The sequence below is a fragment of the Triturus cristatus genome, chromosome 2_1 (genome assembly GCF_964204655.1).
Source record: "Triturus cristatus chromosome 2_1, aTriCri1.1, whole genome shotgun sequence".
Classification (NCBI taxonomy): domain Eukaryota; kingdom Metazoa; phylum Chordata; class Amphibia; order Caudata; family Salamandridae; genus Triturus; species Triturus cristatus.
Genome location: NC_140581.1, coordinates 561,660,585 through 561,683,348, shown reverse-complemented (window position 1 = coordinate 561,683,348; position 22,764 = coordinate 561,660,585).

The window sequence follows — 22,764 nt, the reverse complement described above, 5'->3', positions numbered from 1 at the left end:
GAGACCAACATTCTCACCCTATCCAGAAAGGCTGCTACCGAGCAGGATTTAGCACGGATATCACCAACACAGGTTACACCACCACTACCTCCAGCTGCCATATTTTCCAAGGCCCGGCAGGGACCTACATCCAGCTCAACCATCTCAGTAGGTAGTGGTAGTAAAAGTCACAGTCTAGGTGCAAAGGGTCACATTTCAAGCACCTCCTCCAGTTCATCTGGTGTTGGAAGTGGCACATCCAGCAGTGCCAGAAAGTTCTCCTCCCCAGTTTGGGACTTCTTTTCTGTTAGCGCCAAGGAGGAGAACATTGCTATATGCTCAATTTGTCGGCAAGGTGTTCGGCGTGGTAAGCTTGGTACAAACTATGGTACCGGAGGACAAGCAAATCATCTAAGAATACACCACACTATCATGTGGGATGATCACCTACTTAAGTTAAAAGAAAGTAGAAAAACTCAACCCATTGAAGTTGGTCAGGATGAATCAGAGAGCGATATTATTGCGGTGGCAGGTGAAGAAGAGGGAGGCATTTCTAGCCCTGTCCCCAGTATTGCAGTGGTAACGCCCACATCCTCCTCAGTAACATCAGAGTGGCACCGCAGTAAGAGCCATACTCAGAGTCTGGGAGAGACACCAATGCGACCGGCGAGTACCTCAATGAGACAATCTGTGTCGTTGAGCCTTAGTGGGTTAATGAAAACAGCACCAGTAAAGAAAGTAAGCCAGCCTACCATTGAGAGCATGTTTAGGTTGGAGGGGCAGTTCCAACGCAACCACCCAATGGCACGATTGTACAATGCGAATCTGGCTAAAATGTTAGCGCTGGACCTTCTTCCTTTTTCATTTGTGGAAGGGGTGGGTTTCCTTGAATTTGTGTCTGCCATCTGCCCGAAATGGAAAGTTCCCAGCCGGTCCTATTTCGCAAGAATTGCTGTTCCGGCACTACATCATGATGAGCTGGAATTGGTTGGACAAGCTTTGCAGAAGAGTGCTGTGCACAATATCCACCTGACAACAGACATGTGGAGCAGTTGCCAAGCCACAGATTACAAGTGCATCACTGCACACTGGATCTCTTTTGTGGGGGTTAGAGATAAACTATCTGCACGAGGTGTTGTTGACACAGCTGCGATTTTTGAAGGTACTCGGAAACATGCAACTGTTGCCATGTTCGCCATGGAGAAATCTCATATGGCTGAAAATATTTTACATGAGTTTCGCAGCAAGGTTTTGGAATGGCTGTGACCCAGAAGGCTTGGTATTGGTTTTGTTCCCACTGACAATGGCAGTAATGTACTTAAGGTCATGGAACTTGGTTCCTATTTCAGGGTTCCGTGGTTTGGCGCACTGCATAAACATTATAGTTCAAGACTTTCTGAAAAAAGAACCCATAGTCAGCAATTTACTGGCCATCTGCCGAAGAATATGCACTCATTTCAGTCATTCTTTTAAAGCTCGGAAGCAGCTGAGGATCTTCCAACGTGAACTTAGGATGCCAGTCAAGGCACTCATCCAGGAGGTGGCAACACGTTGGAACTCAACGTATTACATGCTTGATCGTCTGTACGAACAGCACTGGTCACTCCATGAATATGTCTGGTACAGACGCAGGGATGCTAGTGTTAAAGGCATGAACCTTGAGAGGGATCAATGGACCCTAATTAAATGCCTGACTGAGATGCTGTCTCCTTTTGAGGTCTTCACACGTGAAGTCAGCAAGGAGGACTGTACAATGGGCCAAGCTATCTCATTATTGCAAATGCTAGAGCATGAGCTGAATAATGTGTCTGAATCATACAAAGGTGTAGAGGACAGAAGGCAAGCCCATGACTTGGTGGAGAGCTTATCCCAGCGCTTAGCTGAAAATGTAAGGATACAAAATAAAATTTTGTCACAAGAACATTACATTTGTGCCACAATTCTGGATCCACATGCAAAATTAGGACTACTGAAGACATTCCTTGCTTTTTCCGACATTGATGTTGCCCGCTACAAAAGTTGTATAGCTGAAGCAGCCAGTAAGTTGGAAAACGAAGGGCTGCTAATTAAAAGCCCGCAAGATCAACCCACAACAAGTACTGAAGCAGGCCATGCAGAATCAAGTGCAACTTCGTCGGCTGAGGGCAGTGCGTTTGGCTCACAATCACAACACTCACCATCACTATCGACTACAGAAACAATAACTGGATCATTAGGCCGAGTACAATCATTATCATTACAGGATTGGTATGTAAAGATGGGCCTTTGTAAGCACAGTGCTGATGTACAGAAAAAACAGCACAAAAGCTTACCAGCAGCAACCCTGAACATTGAGCGGATGGTCCAGGCCTATCTGGACGACCCAACAGAGGTGTACGTTGATCAAAACCCATTGCAGTATTGGTATAGGAAAAGGTCTGAATGGCCACAGCTCAGCAGGCTGGCGATAAGCTATCTGGCTTGCCCTGTCGCAAGTGTCTCTTCCGAACGTGTTTTCAGTGCTGCTGGTTCCATTGCAACATTGAGAAGGACCAGTCTATATCCAAAATCCAAAAAACGTGGAGAGGTTAACAAGGATCAAAATGAATCAGCACTTCATACCACCGAATTACACAATACATGAATCAACGGAGGAAGATAAGGACAGCGGCTCAGGTGACGGAAGTATTGTGTCAGATGATTACCTACTACTGGCTGAACCCCCAGAGTTTGAGGATGAGCTATACTTCCCTGACAATTAGGCTCGCACTTACTGTCTTCCTCCCTTTTTTCCCCCTTTGTTTATGTGTCTGTCGCTCCGGTTATAAACTTGTGAATCACAACAAATCCATTAACACCATCTTCTACTCTTCTAATTTAATATACAAGTTTCAGGTGTCTGCTATTTGACAGTACAGTCCTCCGAATCCAGCTCCTCCGCTCCATCATACTGAATCTCCTGCTCAATTCCATTTCCCTCATGAATGATGATTGGATGATGGTAACAACAAATTCAAACTTTCCTAGTCCTTCCAAAAGAAGTGGAGCATGAATCAGATGACTACTATAGCTATCCTCCTTTCAGAGCCGAGAGAGACTGGCCATTAACTGAAAATAAGATGGAACAGGTAATGATTGATGCCATGCATTGGACGCAGAGTCGCAGACTGAATGATTTAGATTTTGTTGTGTTTGTTGTGCATGAATTTATGTAATTGTGCACTGCCACTAATCAACTTTCTACAGAACACATTAAACTTAACTCAAGGTGAATTCAATTTTCCCCTTCTTGCAAATAAGAAATTTGTACTTCTCCTGCAGCTTGGTGATACGTTGCTTTCAATTCAATACAGGAAGGGGACTCACTCAATCTGCGCAATGAGTATGATTGACACAACAGCACCGTCCATCAGATGATGGCGAAATAGACGGCCCGTTAACTTAAGATGAGAAGGAACAGGTAATGATTGATGCCATGCATTGGACGCAGAGTCGCAGACTGAATGATTTAGATTTTGTTGTGTTTGTTGTGCATGAATTTATGTAATTGTGTACTGCCACTAATCAACTTTCTACAGAACACACTAAACTTAACTCAAGGTGAATTCAATTTTCCCCTTCTTTCAAATAAGAAATTTGTACTTCTCCTGCAGCTTGGTGATACATTGCTTTTAATTCAATACAGGAAGGGGACTCACTCAATCTGCTCAATGAGTATGATTGACACAACAGCACCGTCCATCATGATGATGGCGAAATAGACGGCCCGTTAACTTAAGATGAGAAGGAACAGGTAATGATGACAATTAATGGCATGCATTGGACACCTGACTCTGAGCGATTGGTCTTTGTGTTTCTGTTGTTTGTTTGTTGTGCACAAAGTGATGTCAAAGTGTACTAGTAATCTATCTTTCTGTACACAATAAAGAATGACTCAAGTCAGTAATATTTATATTTCTACTCTTGTTGTGTCATAAAAATTTTACTTATACTGCAGGTCGATCTTCACAGTCAGTCAGTAAAAGTATCAGAGATGATGATGAAGTCAGGAGGACGTTTCATGAGTGGCATAAAACGGAAAAGTCTAAAGGTAAACACGTCAACAACAACCACAGCAGACCCAAATGTCTGTGTAGAAGTTGAATAGAGTGTAGCGGTGGGAGGATGACTGCAGTGCATTGAATTTACTAACTTAAACTGTAAAATGCTATGTTTGGAATGGATAATGTGCTTTGCGTTTGTCCAACTCTTTGAGAGAAAAAAAAAGGACTCTAAAGTGTTAACGTAGGATGTGCTAATGCTAAGCACTGTGGGCCTGCTCTCTCCTGTTACTGTTGAAGGTCAATGCTGGAAACAGACTAGAGGAGAGATGATGCATACATGCCACCTCGGAAAGTGTTCTTGTTGCACTACACCATAACTAGTGCATTTGTTTCAACTTTGTTTCTCAATATCCCCTTTGGTTTTCCCATCTACAATTACAGGCCGGGCCTTGCCCTATACTTTGGAAAACATTACAATGCATACTTACCTTACCAATAAATCAACATTTTTTTTTCCAGCCGGGCAGTGGCGAGACGACACACCCAAGATTGATGGACGAGAGGAGCAAGAGGAATGCCGAGATGCAAATCCAGTCCACATTTTTTACCAGGATAACACAGTAACAGTATCCACTTTAATCTTCTTTTAAATAATTTGATTAATATTTTGTATAAAATCTTTACAATAGTGTGTTCTTGGAGTTGTTATTATCATCATTAGGTTTGCTCTGTGTTTACGATTCTTCCCTACCAATATTTAAAATTTCTATTTGCTATCTGTAAAAGTATTAAGGCCGGAACAACAGAACAAGAACTAGAAGTATATGTAATCCCGGTCTCTCATCATCATGCATGCATTGCCTTTTTCTCCCTTAACATATGGATATGGTAGTCTTCAATGATTGTCGTTTGTTTGTCTATGTATGCATACTGTTTTTCTATGTCAAACCTTTCCCAAAAACCCCCTTCCCATCCATTCAACAAACCCTAACCCTCTTCCCCCGGGCTGGGTGACTTATTGTCGAGGTGTAACTAAATTAAATGTACACCAATACTTAATCACACACTTGCTGGGGCGTATGTGGTGAAAGCAACACTACTTCAATTTCAAGGCAGAGCGATGATCTTCTTCTGCTTGGCCACCCATGAGTAGGATATTTTAGAGGTTATTTTTTTTAACAAAGGAACATATACCTCAGCATGAATTGCCGGAATTAATTGGATTTGTTTGTTGTCATTCCTCATATACAGCACTAACTGTTAGGCTGTAGGCCTAGTCAAGTGACTCGACACAACTATAGTTTGTAACTCTGTCTAGTAGGCTATCCTAACCACCATTCTGTTTTTTTTTCAAATATTTGAGCATATTATTGTTGCTCGGTAAGTTCTGTACTGTACTTCATTCAACTACTCCTCTAACAGTCTCTCAAAGGCGATTGACTGTCTCCTTTTCTTTTTTTGCAAATGATGCAACCCTGCCAGTGTCTACTACTACAACTATGCTACCACCACCACCACCCCAATCATGGCATGTATGAAAAAGGAAACCATCTTCACCATGCAGCCAGTGCTGTGCCACAGTTGGACATAAACATCAAGCACCGGTAAGAGAGAAGTTTGGGGGAGGCAGAATTAATAATGGACATGTTGTCAATGATTTCATTTTCACACACCAGTACAAAGAATGCATAGACTAGAGGACAGACTGAAAGTACTAGAAGGACCAGTCAATGAGTGAGGTGTGTCGCATCTATCTGTTTGTGTCTTATACAGTCAGCCAATTATTGAAATCAAACACAGGCAATGGGCGGCCATGCACCAGCAAGGAAACAGTGTGATGTAAAACAGTTACCCCACCTACAAAACATTAACAACATTGCATGTAACATAGAAAAATTTACCCTAACAAAAATAAACTAAACCCACAAAAGCTGACCCACCCCCCTCCCTAACCCCAACCAATGTCCATAGAAGTCCGTAACGCCCAAACAAGTTAAACAAGAATTAAAAAAGGGGCAGAACAGAATGACAGGGACTAAGTGGTGGGGCGGGACTCAAGGAGGACACGCATCTGGCGCATCTCGCCCTCTAAACGGGCGACGCGGCGTCTAAGGGCGCGGCAGTTGCAGCCACAGTGGGGGGGGCACCGGAGATGGCACGGTGGCGGCGTGCAGCCGCCAGACGGTGGCGCCGTACCGCTGGAGGGCGGTGGCTGGGGCCCGGGCCATGGGAGGAGGCTTCAACAATTGCAGCCGCAGTCTCCTCCTCCTCCTCGGCTAAGACCACCAGCCGCCGGCATTCTCACTGGATTGCCTCCAGCTTCCGGCGCCGTGCCTTGGCGGCCAACTCCTTCCGATTTTGTTTCGGAGTAGCTGTGTATCAAAAAGAAAAAAACAAGAAAATTGTAAAATATACTCTTAGAAAAACAGTAGGACAAGGTAATTATTTATACACATAGTGGCATGGTAGAGTAGCACTATAAAATAAAGCACAGTAGTACATAAAAATTTAAATGTCGCCCGTCCTTCTTCCTTCCACCCGTCTTTCACTTTTTAGTTGAACAGTGCACCAGGTGCTCTTCTCCATAAAACTTTCAAAGCGGAGTTGAAATCAGATAGATGAGGCCATTGGTTACTCAATACTCCCACTCCTATGCCAATTAAAGGGAATTCTAGTCTTCTAGTTCACTCTTCAAACGTTCCCAACAACTCATACTTACTTACGACATCGGATAGCGGGCGGACTTTGTCCGCCCGCCAACCTCATGCTAAAAAGGGTGGGGGTCTCGTGGGGGCAATTAATTAGGATGATGCGCCGGCACAGTGGCGGGCGCATCCTGGTTTTTTTTACATTCTGGTTGGCTTTGGTGAAAGCAATGCTAAAATGTTGTGCTGCTTTTCCAAGCACGGGATTTTGTTTGAAACAAACTATTTGCTTGTATATTTCAAAAAACTTAATTGGTAGGTGTATTTAGACGAATTAACACCAAAGTGAAGTCAATCAACTGATCTAATCATCAGCTATAAACAAACACACGGGGATTCAGATTTGTGAATTAAACACAATTCTTTTTATATATCCATCAAAGATAAAGAAGGAGTACAAGTGAAACAATGATTTGAGCAATATTTCATGAACAAAAGGGTTACATCAGATCCACATTTCATCAAAGAAACATCTATTCCATCTTGGTTTGAACAGAGACCAATCTCATTATTGAGAAAATAATCAACTGTGCATAACAAATAATTTGAAAATAGATGATATAGTCGACGTTTCGGTCTTGGGTGGTGTCAATCCATCGGAATTTCTGATTGAGGTGTGCAAGGAAGGTCCAACCTACCATCACCAACATCTTATTTTCTGGTGCAAATGTCTGTGTATGTGCAAGATCCCTACAACAGTAGTATGTCCTATAGGGTATCATATCAAAATAGTAATAAATCAGGTAGGGCTGTTGTTGCTGTGAATTTTCAAAGCCTCAAGATCAATAAGTAGTAGTACAAGACGACGACCCAACGGATTGGACTCAATGGCTCGAGCTACTGGTGAATATGATTTTTCTATTACAACCTTTCACAAAGAGTGGCACTGGCCAACTGGGCAAGACTAGCTACTACAGTACAGACAGACTGATAGTATGTAGTAGTAGTAGTACTCAGAGTGATCATAGCGGAGGCAGGGATAAGATTTTTTAAACCGTACAGATCGAAGGATAATTGGTGGTAAAAAAATTGCATTTGGAAACAAACAATAGTTCGGGAAAAATATGGGGCAGTAAAAGTTATGGAATAAGAAATATTATTAAAAACAAGAAGACTTACTGGGGCCAGCAGAGGAGCCCTCAGCGGTGTCCTCCTGGTGGTGTTCTGAGTGTCCCGCCGACTGCCCAGTCCCTGTTGGTATGCCCCTGGGTGCTGATAAACAGGTATAAGAAAGAGACAAACATTGATGGATGGTGTCAAACAAATACAATATTTTTCAACAAAGGTCAAAAATCACTTATGTAAACAACAATTGCAATAACTAAATTGACCGATCTCATCTGGTCAACAAGTAATATCGGTGGATTCGCAGTTCGACTACTTAAGTTACTATTTATCAACAGTAGTCCAGTCTTCCATTCTGATTCCAGAATACTAAGTTACAACTAAGCCTAAGTACAACGTACCACCCAACCTAGCCCACCTATTCCAGGCATGCCAATTGTACATTAAGTATGCATTTCCACTGTATTCCTCAACAATGCATATGGTCAAATCATGGAGGACACATGAACATGACTACATTTTTTGTATACACCAAATTTGGGTTTGATTGATTGATGCTGATCTGCTAGTGCTAAGTAACTGCTAAGCCTACCACCACTCATTGAACAAACTAGAAAAGGTTCTAATAAAGACTGCCGTACTAGCAGCACGTCACATAACTGAGTGAGGGGGCATCACGCATACCACTAACAAATTAGAAGCTCATACAAAGTACCTAAATCTAAGTATCAATCTGCGCCTATCTATTAGTGACAGGACAAAGTAAGGAGTGGATTAGAGTCACTGTAGCATTACGTAACCTAATTTCTCTAAAATAATCTCGTAAAGAATCAAGCTAAGCAAGCGCAAACGCAAAGCTGCAAACAAGTAAGATTAGTAGTAGCGCAGAAGAGCATCTGTGTTAAAAACAAATCACAGACTTTTAAACGTAATGAACCTGGAATGTAAGCAGCAACATTCTAGCTGGTTGGAAGAAAAAAAAGATATTCGCAATATATAACACAGAGCAGAAGAACAGACACAAAGTAGTAATAATTAAATAGGTACTCACCAAGCCCAGGGACCTCCACTCCCAGCAGGTCCAGCAGGTCCTGCTCACGGTCCAAGATGTCGGACCACCAGTGCGTCAGCTGCGTTTGGGTGCGCCGGACACCAGAAAAGCGTGACACTGCCCGGCGCACCTTCCCCCACCGCTGCTGACGCTCCCGGAGGCCGTACCCGGACCCAGGCCTGCCACCTGCTGCCAGGGTTGAGGGGAGGTGGCGCTGCACAAAGAAAATTAGTGCAGCCAACTCCACCTCCCCAAATAAGGCCCGTACCTGCACCCCTTGTGGGCGCCGCCTTCCGCATAGAAGGAAGGCGGTCGCGGCTCTGGCTGCGCCGGCGAACAGCCCTACCCTTGGACATGGTTCTGGGGACGGGGCAGGAAAGAAAAGGTAAAATAAATAAAGGAGTAAAGGAAATAAATAGCAGGAAATAGAAAGAGAAAAAGTAGCTAAAAAACTAAAAAAAAGTAGACAAAAAACAAAAATATAGAAGCAGGAAAAAAGAGAAATAATAGGTAATAAAGATTAAAAAAAAAGTGGCTATAAACAAAGGATTGAAAAGATTTTGGGAGAATTCAAAATCAGGCCCCAGAACCATGCAATAGAGTGAAAAACAAGATGGCCGCGCCCATTACCACCACGTGCGCAAGTTGGCGCGATATTTTCTCCCGAGCAAGCAAAAAGCAACGCGATCAAGTAAAAGCGGTCGCGAACAGGAAATATCGACCGCGAACGGGCGCGAACATGCATTGTGCGACCCGGAACAGGAAGTAAGCATCGCGAAAGGGCGGGACAAGTGAAAACAAGATGGCCACGCCCGTGAGCAACCGCATTGGTAAGTTGGCGACCCGCGATCACGCAAAGAATACCGCGAATAGGCGGGAAAAAAACTTCCGCATCTCCGCGATATTTCCGGCGTGTTTGCGGAGATTTTCAGCATTTTCGCGATAATTTGCGAAAGTTCATTTCGCAAATTCCGCCCACCCCTAATTGAGAGGACATTTGGACTCCTGAAGAGCCGATTCCGGTGCCTGGACAAGACAGGCGTGTCCCTCCCTTATGTCCCGGAGAAGGTGTGCAAAATCTTCCTTGTGTGCTGCATGCTGCACAACATGGCAGTTGAGAAGGCAGTGCCACTCATCCTGGATCCAGATGAGCAGGAACATCCACCCGTGAAGGATCAAGGGCTTGCTCACGAGGCTAGTGATGAGGAGGAGGAGGGGGATGATATCCGGAGTCAGCTCATACGCAACTTCTTCTCATAACGGTGAGTCACTGGGTATGAGTGTGCAAGCTTGTAGCATTGAGTGGCATGTGTTGCAATGTGTGTGTCCAGCTGACTGAATGCAAAGTGACTTGGATGTGTGTTCTGATGTGTCACTCGAGTGATGATGTCATGCCACACAGTTTTGCGGAGAGACTTTCTTTGCAATTTACATGTGTCAAACATTGTTCATGTTTGGTAAATGTCCATGTGTGCGGTGAGAATTGTTGTAGGTGACTTCTTGTGTATCTGTCATTCCCAGGTATTTTGCGCCTGTTGTCTGCTTGTGTCATCATTGTCCTCCTGCTATTCCTCATGAGGATTGCAACGTGTGCTGAATCAGCGTTCCATGCACAGACATGTGGAAAGGTCAGTCTTGGTAAGGTTTGCAGCAAGGATTTTTTGACTTGGTACGGGTTTGGAATGTGTGGGGACTGCTTCTGTGCATGTTGTGGTACCATGCATACATGTCTTCTCACCATGGAGCATATAACATGCAGCATCACTCCCTTGACATGATAGTCACCCTTCTTGACAGTCATCTGTAGTGGAGTGTTGCGTCTGATTAAGGCATCAATGTGTGTAAACCTTGCCTCTGAAACATTGCAGATGCTACGGGTGGACATAGGGGGGGACATCACAACAACAGGCTCCATGGGGAATTGCAGCCTCTCCGTGTGCAGCAGGATGTGTTTGGCTCATCCCCTTAACTTGTGTGCCAGTTTTTTTGGATTTACATCATCCGTGTTGTGAAGGGGGTGTCCAGCGTATGTCCCACATGTTCTGTCAACTGACCTTTGAGTCTGTTAATATGGATGCATATCCCTTTGTGTGTGTATGTGTAATAAAGGTGTTCAGCACAATCAAAGTGCCTCATCTCTGTCATTGCAACTCTCTTGACAGTTTGCATGCGTCATCTATGGCATAATTGTCAAATATTGAGCATCTGTGTGTATGTGTACTTTGGCAACATGCATGCAGTGCTTTATGGCTAATGATCTCTATTGTGCATGAAGTACCTGGTTAGGTATGTATTTGTGCAGGTTGATCCCCACAACGGGACGTGAACGCATGCTGATGTTGTGTCTCCTTTGCACATCTCCGCATTTTGTTGCCTGATCCAGTGGCTGTAATTTATGGTGATTGTTCATACATTTTCTTGTAGTAACCCATGAGTAACCTGACACTCCTTCCTTTACATACACCTGTTGCACTGTGCCTTTGAGACCTTGTCTTAGTGTGCTACGTTTTGCCTAATTTCTAACCCCTTCTGCCTGCTGCTGCCTCACGTGCGGCACCGCCCCACCGAGTGCCCTGATTCTGCAACCCCCACGCCTCAATAATGCTCTGCTCCTCCCCCTCCACCCATTAGAAATGCAGGCAGCAGCTTTTCTGTGCCACTGTAGCCCCAGCGCCGTGCCAAAGGCAGGAATGTCTGCACCTGCAACATGCACAGTGCACGACCCTCTAGTCTTTGCATGACCCACGTCACACAACAGGCTCATGCTGCAGCCACTCTCCAAGCAATGTCATCGTGACAATTATCCTTCTGCTATCAGGCAACCCCTAAGCACACACATGACACCTTTGCATGCTGAGTGTGCTACTCCAACTGCCTACACAGCGCTGCCCAGCCTACAAGACCCTGTCAGAACAACCAGGTAATGTGCCTCCTACTCCACACCCGCTCCGTCCACGAGCACGCCATTGGACTCTGTTACCTCCTCAACACAACAGCCCCACACATCACCTTCATGACAGTAACCTGGACAAAAGCATCCTCAGCATATGACGTCTTCATTGCCATCTCAGATGGATACAAGATCACCCGCAGGGACGGCAACACCAATCCCGGGGGGTGAATTGCTATTTATTCACAAGTACACCCTCAGAGTCACAAATCCGGGATTGCAGCAACTCCATGGCAACCCTCAGTGTAACACTCCTCTACAGATCTGCAGGCCTACATCCACTATTCCGCTAACGCATCAACACGTACATCTGCACGCACGCCCTCACCTCCATGGGCTACTTGTGGCTGGGGGCCAGTAACTTCTTGCTGGAGGGGAACCAAAGCACCACCCATCATTAGTCCATCAACATTTGAATCCACGTCTTCGACAAGCAACACACTGCCCCACACCCCGCTACCGATCCCCCAAAGATGCTTGATGTAAGTCACCATAGACAAGGTGTGTGGGACACTCAAAACAACACCTCCGCCACACCCTGCAACCTCACGCACTGGATCAGCAACTGATCCAACAATCTTGCCACATTGACGGACTTTCCTGTGAAGCACAACAACAGTTAAGGCACCTGGGACAAGGCAGACCTACTGGACTCCTACAGACTTAGCCGGACTCTTGTGCAAACCTTGCAACACAAAGAGCCATCATTTGCCTTACAGTCCTGGAAAACACCATACACAGCCATCACCATATCATCAGCAAGGACAAGTGGAGATCTTTCAGATAGTGCCGAGACACCCAAACACACGAAATCAAGGAGCTCATCAGCATTGTAAGTGAACTGACAGCAGATCTCCATCCAAGACACCCCACCCTTGCAAGGCAGATCACATCCCTTGCAACTTTGTACCACTGCAAGCTCATGGCCATACATGACAGCCTTGGCACCCAGAGACAGACAGCACTATTATCCTCAGGACAAACCCCAGGTTATGGACTCCCATCAGCAGCAATGACACAACCTGGCTCATGTGCAACAAACACTCTGGCTCTCCATCAGGCCCCTTCCCACACATCTAAACCACATCATTCCACATCCTTGAAGCCCACGTCCAGCGCGTCCTGAATGTCTCCTTTGAGTATGCCACATTCCATGGGTGCAGGAGGCATGCAGAGACCCAGGCCCTTCTTAAACAACGGACGGCAGTACCGCAGGATCTCCTGGGACGTCACCCTGCTTCCCTACCCAGCAAATGTCATCAGGAAGACACTCAACAAGCAAATGACAATTTTCCTCCATGCAACCATCTCCAGGCAACCGGCACCAGACCATCTTCCACAGTAATCACACCACTGCAACTGTCAGCATTGCCACCACCAACGACAACTTTGCCATGCTCAACAATGGTGAGGCCACCACCCTTGACCTCTCAATGGCATTCTACACCATGTGCTACTACACTGTCAGCTCACACATCTCCAACACTGGTATCCAGAGGAGGGCCCAGGGTTAAATCAGAAAGTCGCTCATCAGCAAGGCCCAGGGAGTCTGCCTCCACCCTGCAACATGTAGTACACTGGGGTCATCTGGCCCATGCCACAGGGCTCTTCTCTCAGTGTGACAATCTTCAATGTCTCCATGACCCCCCTCTCCACCATCATATGCGCACACTACCTCATCATCATCTCGTATGCCATTGACACCCAGCTGCTCCTCAAACTCACCAAAGACCCAGCCATTGCCAGATCCAAACTTCAAGAAGGCATGAGATCCGTTGAGGAATGGCTGAACATCAGCCACCTGAGGCTGGACTTGGACAGGACAGAGGTCATCATCTGAGGATTGTCCCCTTACAGCTGGGTCACCTCCTTGTGTCCCACTGGTATGTGCACCGCACCAGCACCCAGTGGCCACGGCTGCAAGCTGGTGTTCATCATGGACCCATCGCTCACAATTACCATGCAACTCACCACCATCTGTACCTCATGCTGCAACACCCTCCACATGCTGCAAATGACCCACAGATGATCCACTCCAAGGCAAGCCAGACCGTCCCCCTGGTCCACTACACCAGCCGGCTCAACTACAGCACCGGCCTCTACGGAGAACAACAGCAAAACTGCAGGAGAAGTTGTCCACATCCAGGGTGCATCCGCACACCTCATCTGCAACATCCCCCGCCCCTGCCACATCACCGTCCACCTGAGATAGGTACAATGGCTCACTGTGTGCTGCAGGATCACCTTCAGACTCCTCAACCACACTCAGGAGGCAGTCCACAACCCCAGACCCAACACCGACCTTGGATGTCTGTCATCCAACACCCCGTTGGCCCAAATCCATGCAGCCCACCTTGCCCTGGCCACCATTCATCACATCCACATAAAAACTGCATGCAGGAGATAGTTCTCCCACCTCACCAAACAGACCTGGGACTCCCTCCCCGGGCACATCAACATGACCCATGACCTCTACACCTTCATGATACTCTTCCAAATTGGTCTGTCTGAGCAGTGTTGCAAGCACTTTCTCAGCAGCTTGAGGCCATCACGGGTGAGTATTGGGCTCCATGTATGTATTTTGTGAAACATTGTGACCCATGTGTGTCCTCGACCGGACTCGGATCCAAGTGTATGGATGGCTGGAGGTTGTTCCACACTCAGACATACTTCGACATATCCTCACACGTATGTTGTGGACTCATGCTAAATGACTGCAACATAAAATTTCATGTCTTAATTTTTTATTTATAGCTCTGGGGCGTGATTTGTGCACAGAAAAAAGTGCTATGCAGGGACCATAGAATCCAAAGTTCACAGGGGGAGATGGGATCCTTGCGTTTGAAGTCATCAGAGTCCAGACCACAGTGTTTTGCACCATTGGTCAGACTGTGACCAGCAAGTCCATGTGGCAGATGATGTCAGTCAATGAGGTGATGCTGTCGCACATGAAGGCCACGTGCCAGGCCAGGTGACCTGGGAGATGTGGATGGGCCGCTGCCTCTCATGGTCTTTTCTGTGGATGACCCACCTTCCTCGCGGGACCCTCAGATGCAGGCCTTGACGATGCTTGGGACGCTCCATCGGACGAATCCTCCTCCCTCCCTGTGGCTGGTGGTGGTCTGCGCCTGGTGGCACAGGGAGGGTTGCCCATGTTGTCGGCGATCCGACGGAGTGAATATCTTATGTCCCTTTGCACTGCCAGGAGCTCAGCCCGTCTTGCTTCCATCCGTCCTTGGTGTTCTTGTTGACTGGCGTGTTGCTCGGCCTGCTGGTACTTGATCTCTGTGAGGGTCACCACTACCTGGCTGAACTCCCTGGTGTCACACCGGTATGACTCCATGATGTTGTGGATGTGTGACATACCGGTCCCTTCAGCTGGCTGGTCAGGTTCTCGCCTCCGCCGTCCTCCACTCCCACCACCCCTGCCCACATGAGCCTGGCCTGCCGTTGTGGCACACCGGGTATACGGGACCCCTGAGGGATGGCAGTGGCGGTGTTGTCTGCCTCCTCCTGGGTGCCCGCCGCACCTTGTCCCCCCTGGTCAGACTGGCTCAGTTGTTCACTGTGGGCAGGTCTCCTCAGTGTCTCCTGGGATATGGAGAGAATGGGGGTAGTGGTTGGCACAGATGTTCCTGAACCAGGTTCTGAAGGGGCTTGGACACCAGAGGGTCCAGGTCGGTCAGGGTCATCCGCGGAGTGTTGAGAGGCGTCGCTGCCGGTGGGATCAGGTTCCTCCCGAGCCTGTGACTGTGATTCTTCCCCCCCCATTGCTGGGGGGATATTCATCACGTTGCCCTGTGTGTGAGAGACAGACAATGTTAATGCTGTTTCATGCAACATGCATGTTTCATACACATTCAAGTTGGCACTGTTACTCCAGGTAGTTGTATGTGCCTAGAATTCTCCCCAATATTCACTTGTGGATAAGTATGTTGCGGGGGACAAATTGATATGTTCTCCTGAGTCTTTGACATATCGATTTGTGGCTTGGATGCTTCTTCGGCTATGTATTGGTCTTGTTGTGTTGCATGTCCATTGTGACAGTGGGTAAATCCATTGCCTGTCCTGGTGGTGTCTGCTTGTGTAAGGGGTGTGTGTGACAGGGCCTGCTGGTGGGTGTAGTGTGATTTGGCCCTGGGGCTCCCAGGTGATGTAGCTGTCCCCCCATGGAGCATGCTGTCATGACAGTGAGTGTGAGTTCCTGTCCTAGATATCTGACCTTGTTGTCTTGGTGTTTGTGTTTGCACTGGTCACAGGAGGGCCTTGTGCTGCCTACACCAGGACCAAGTGTGAGCTATCTTGTCAGTACTTTCCCAATCCCTATGCATTGCGCATGGTGCATGGTTATGTAGCTAGGCCATATGGGATGAGGGCAATTGTGTCTGATTTATGATTCAAACATGCGTTTTGTGCCACCCACCCTCCCAGCATACCGGACATCCATTCTTGGGTTGGTGCTTCATGTACCATGGGACATAGCATGGCCTTGCTTTCTCAATAGGGCATACACATGTTATTGGCATTAGCGTAGTTTTTGACTGTGGTTCTGGCCGGTGATGGCTTGGGGGTAGTTGCGTGCATTTGGTGTAGTTGGGGTGTGGATGCCATTACCCCCATGTTATGTAAGTTGTTTGTGTACTCACCAGGCTCTGCACCTCCTTGGAGTCCATGTACTCCCACCGGCAGAAGCATGGCCATAACCTTCTACTCCCAGGGATGGTAATGCACTGGTCTGCGGGGCGCACCACCTCCAGTGATGTTGCTCTGGGCGTAGTCATCATTCATTGTGTGCTTGACCACCCTCCGCAGATCGTACCACCTGGCTTGGCATTCATTCCTGGTCCTTCTGATGGGTGCAACAGCATTCACCCTATCAACAATCCTCTGCCACAGGCGTGATTTTTCAGCTATGCTGGTCTGTCTGACCAATGTTCCAAACAGCTGTGGCTTGACTCTGATGACTTCATTGACAAGGATCTCCAGCTCCTCCCTTGTGAACTTTGGATTCTTGTCTGTGGGCATGGTGTAGGGTGAGGGTGTGGATGGTTGTGGGTGTGTGGGTCTGAATGTGACGGTGTGGGTGTGAATGTGTAGAGGGGGTATGTGTGAAGGAGGTTGTGTGAAGGTGTATATGTTAAGGTGGATGGGTGCAGTTGTTGGTGTGTGCTCTCTAGCTGCAGTGAGTCTGTTTCAAAGGCTCATGGTTTGTGTGTGTGGGCCCTTTTTATTGGTCCATTTGTGGGTGTGGCTCAGTTTGAATTTTTGGTGGGTGTGTTATATGGGGTGGTTGTGAGTTTGCCCCTCTGTTTGCCTGTTTGGATCTGTCCAGGTCAGTTCTTTCCATTTTTTGTGCAGTGTAGATGTGTTTTGTGGTGTTGCGCGAGTCGAATAGACCCTCCTTGTACTGTGTTACAGTGTCTGTGGTTCAGTACGGTACAGGGGTACGAGTCGTACAGACTCACACCCCCATGCGTTGTGTATGTACGGTACGTACACCCCCATTGCTATGTATGCTGCGTACACTGCCATTGCTATGTACGGTGCGAACACCCCCATTGCTATGTATGGTACGTACACCGCCATCGCTTATGTACGGTGTGTACACCGCCATTGCTATGTACAGTGCGAACACACCCATTGCTATGTACGGTGCGGACACCGCCATCGCTTATGTACGGTGCGTACACCGCCATCGCTATGTATGGTGCGTACACTGCCATCGCTTATGTACGGTGCGAACATCCCCATCGCTATGTACGGTGCGTACACCCCCATTGCTATGTACGGTGCATACACCGCCATTGCTTATGTACGGTGCGTACACCCCCATTGCTATGTACGGTGCGTACACCGCCATTGCTTATGTACGGTGCGTACACCGCCATTGCTATGTACGGTGCGCACACCCCCATTGCTATGTACGGTGCGTACACCGCCATCGCTTATGTACGGTACGTACACCGCCATCGCTATGTATGGTGCATACACCGCTATCGCTTATGTACGGTGCGAACACCCCCATCGCTATGTACGGTGCGTACACCCCCATTGCTATGTACGGTGCGTATACCGCCATCGCTTATGTACGGTGCGTTCACCCCCATTGCTATGTACGGTGCGTACACCGCCATCGCTTATGTATGGTGCGTACACTGCCATTGCTATGTACGGTGCACACACCCCCATTGCTATGTACGGTGCATACACCGCCATCGCTTATGTACGGTGCGTACTCCCCCATTGCTATGTACGGTGCGTACACCGCCATCGCTTATGTACGGTGCGAACACCCAAATCGCTATGTACGGTGCGTACACCCCCATTGCTTTGTATGGTGCGTACCACCCCATTGCTATGTACGGTGCGTACACCCCCATTGCTATGTATGGTGCGTACAACCCCATTGCTATGTACGGTGCGTACACCGCCATCGCTTATGTACGGTGCGTACACCGACATTGCTATTGTACGGTGCGTACACAGACATTGCATATGTACAAGTCATTCCCCGTGTACGGGACGGATGTTTTCCGTACAAATCGTAAATCGGAAAGCCGGTCCGGATCGTACTAGTACGGTCGGACTGCATTTTTACGATTCGTACGGAAAAGTGTCCGGGTACGTCTCGTACAACTTTTCCAGATCTGATTCGTACGGATAGGGCTGATCCGTATGTACTTTTTCCCGTATGAATCGTACTTCACGGGTCGGACGTGACTTGTACGATTCGCTCGGAAAAAAATACGGATAGGAGACGTACGGGCAAAAAAATTACAGGATCAGAATCGGCCCCTTAATGTTTGAATGCGTCAATAATATGACTTTAGAAGCCAACAGAATCAGGCTTACACCTCGAGCTGCTTCTATATAAGGTCAAATCCAGAGGTAAGATAGCTTTTTCCATCCGTGGCCATTTCCTCAGGAACTCTTTGTAAATTGCAATAAGGTTATTCATGCTATCTGCCTCAGTAAAGGTCTGAAATCCCATTCACTTAGTAAGATAACTTAAGACCCAGACCCACACCTGGCATCATAAGACATCTTTTAACCAGACCTTCCAAAGTACCCACTGAAACAAAATCACAATGTCCAGACCATGGCCGGATATCTCATTATGAACACTACAGAACGAACTCTAGTCCACACTATTGTGATAAGCCTAGAATCCTGTTGGGGGCTGGAAATGAAGTCAAAGTTCAATGCTTGGCCCACACCTATTAGACATGGCTTCTGCAATTACGTGATAAGAGTATCACCAACCTCTGCTGATTGTGCAATGCACTGTGCAACAACATAAACAAGTAAGTATGCACCCATGTTATGTTATGTTATTTTTATTTGAAGTGTGCACAGATACTCAGAGGTGTCCTGGCACGAAACCATGAGGGGCAGAAGGCTGGGATTTAGAGAAAAAGGTGTGTTTTCAGCTTCTTCTTGAAAACCAGTGGGTCCTGAATGTTCCGTAAGGCGAAGGGAAGAGCATTCCATGCAACAGCAGATTTCCGGGCAAGAGAGCTGCCACCTAGCCTCTGATATTTAAAACGAGGAACCTGCACGAGACATTGGGTCGTAGAGTGCAAATGTCTCAGAGGGGCATAGAAGGAAAAGCGTTTTTGCAAGTAAGTATGGCCGTGGCCATGAAGAGCGCGATGGGCGATAACTAAAGATTTAAATTATGTAGACTCAATTCCACCCAAATAACTGTTGCAACTCGGATGCATCATTATTACTATCGCAGATCTAGCTTCACACAGAGTAGAAGGTGTTCCCAAAGGGTCTAGGACATTTGCGCCTGTTAGGAACACAAGTTCACTCTGCAAATGACCCACATGTTGGTAAAAAAGCAAAAGGATGATAGAGGTCTATTACAGCGCTAGCAAATACATAGGGGTCCATTAGTATATAGGGGCGGAACCCCGCCGCCCCCATGGCGGTGGCAATCCACCCATCATAATCCCCCGCCCGCCTCCCATTTCCCCCCGTACCGCCGCGGACGGGAAGACCGTCCACCGCTTTTCCGCCCGGTCGATGAGTCCACCGGGTGGAAAAGGGTTTAATATGGTGGCGGTGTCTGCTAGACACCGCCATCCATATTTGTATGTAGGCGAGGAGCAGCCTTTCCGTGGCGGCAAGGCATGCGGAAATCACATTTGGGGGCCCGTTGTGGCCCCCATGAAGTTGGGGGGTGCACATGGGGGGTACCTATGGTACCCCCCTGCATTTGCATTCACAATACTGCAGGAACCACGCGGTGCCTGCCACGCTTTGCATGCCAATGCACAACATTCATTTTTGGCATTGCGGCGGGTGATGCTGAAAGCACCGCCTGCCGCAATGTTAAAAATGCAGGATGCGCCCACCAGTGTGGCAGGCGTAGCCTAATCACCCCCATGGGACCGCCACACTTATGGCGGGCGGTCCCTTTTTACATCAGGATGTCCGCTCGCCATCCTAATGATGCCCAATGTTTCTGGAAAATATTAATGGCATCCGTACAATCAAGTGTGCTCAATGAAGACGAGTAACACTATGTCATCCCAATAGTGTCAAGTATAAGGGAGACACTCCATATACAAAGAATATCCAAAAAATGCCCAGAGCACCACCACAATGAGAAGTAAGAGGTCCGTTACTTTAATGGGTCTGTTTCGGTAGTATAAACTTCAATAAACATAAAGTAAACACAGATAACTGATGGTTCCATTCGTTTTTATTCCATATGTAGATGCAAGTAAAATCATGTAATAAGCTTATACCTAGCTCTTCGTATAAGCACCTTGGGGACTAAACTACACACCGGCCCAAGCACCTAGATATCCTCTCGGGTGATTAGTGTGCTATATAAATTAACATAACATTTTGGAAAGGATTAAGTGGCACTGCCTATCTACAGGAAAGAGTTTTGGCAGGAACGTGTTAGCAAGAATTAGGATAGTTCCCGAAGAAAACCTGGTATATCTACAGGAAAGATTTTGGGCAGGAACGTGTTAGAAAGAATTAGGATCGTTACCAAAGAAAACCTGGATGCGCAGCATCTGAACTCAAATCTAGTGCACTTAAGTGGTGACTTGTGGAGCTATAGAAAAACTCCTCAATGATTTAATAAATAAATAAACAAACAAGGCCATGCTCAGCTACTGGGATGAAGGACCATCTCCCCTGTAAGTTCTTCTTAAACCTACGCTCACTCTCGTTCAACAATAACTTCCTCCAGGGAGGTCACAGAAGAGCATTAATAATACGCTGTGGGAGCAGCCTTACCTCCTTTTCCGATATGTAGAGCTGGTACATTTTCAGGATTATACAGCGGTTCTTCCAGATATCCCGAAAGACGTGCTTGCCATAGAATTTCCTGATCCGTTCCACCTTCTCGGCTGTGAGGGTGGCTGGCTTCAATCCTGTGGACCCTAGGGGGAGCAGACACAAGAGCGATCTTCAGAGCATCGTGGTCAGTCAGTGGCGGCCGCAGGGCAGTCAACAATACGGGGCTGCCTTATGAACATATCATTGGGCACTTTACTCTCCAGGGGGCTGGGTACACCCTCTGCCCATCTAACTAGAGATAGCAGACAACTGCACTTTGTCCATTCAACAAGACCTTAGCAGGCAAGCTAAGTCAGAGAGACACAGGAGTGATGTGATGTGGATGTTATGCGGCCACCCTGTGCCTGCTTTAATCCATATATACATTATGATGTAGCTGTGTGCATGCTCTCGTGGCATACTTTGTGGCTGACACATGCACAGAGTGCACAAGGGGAGAGGGCCGGTTGGCACCCGGGTCTGTTGCAGCCAGCAGGACCTCTGCATGAGGCTGAACGGCACTGCATAGCGAAGATTCCCACAGCAGCAGGGGAAGAGGCTGGGTGGGGGGGCAGAGGGCGGCAAGGGTTTCCACTAGATGTGGGGTTTAAACATGCAGGGGGTAAGGTGAGGGAGAGTCATTTCAACTTACCTTTTTGGTTGAATTGTTTGTCTTCATTATTCTCAGAGTAGTGGTGGTGCGGACGGGGGTCCCCCAGAGTGGAATGCAGGCTGTGCATTGAAGAGGGGGTGCTTAGGGGGTGCCCATCACTCCCTGTCACCCTCTGTGTGGATCAGAGAGAAGGGCATCTGGCTGCATTAACCTCGGGCGGCTACTGATGCCTGCACTCAGATATCACTGCACACCCTCTCTAACGCACCGCATTGCGCACCATCTCCCTCCTCCTCCGAGCTTCTCTTCCTTTCAGGGGACTCAGAAGCCCCATCTATTATGAAACGGCCTCTCTTGTCACGGGCTGTGAAGAAAAGGTGAATTACTACACAGCCTGAGAGAGAGAGGCTTCTCCTTTGTGTGGGAATTTTCTCAGACGGTGGGGGCTTGGTTAGTCGAAGGTGGGGGCTGCAGAGTGACTAGACGTATATCGCCTCTTTTGGCCCCATCTCTGCCCGACTTCCTGCTAGCAAGTCTGTGTCCCATAGACAGGGGTTCCAATGGCTCTAGAGGGGCCACACATGGTTGGTGCTACGGGAAATGATGCTTATTTCACTTGTGTATGCTAAGTTGTTTATATAGCATTTATGCGTGTGCCTAGCCGGATTTCTAAGCGTTCACTATTCTAGTTAAATGTCAAAGATGCACCCATTTGCCAATCTTTAAATTGTTTTCAACCAATACTAAAACAAGGGGAGTTTTGCGCTACCATTTGTAGAAACGAAACAGTAAAAAACAAGTCCTAAATGAGCACTGGTATTCCGCCCACAAAAATACATACTCCTAGAGAGGAGTGATGCCGGAGCAAAGCACAAGTCACGCCACAGCAGCCGTTACGGTGCACGCCACTGCTCGCTCCTACAGCAATACTCCGTGGGAGTGAACTTTTGAAGAAAGGTGGGACATACACCCACCAGTAGCCATTTGCAGGCCACGGTTTTATGAGGACATACACAAAAGCCTACCCAAAGCATGGGAGGAGTCAGACCTCCTCAAAGTACCTTCAACAGATT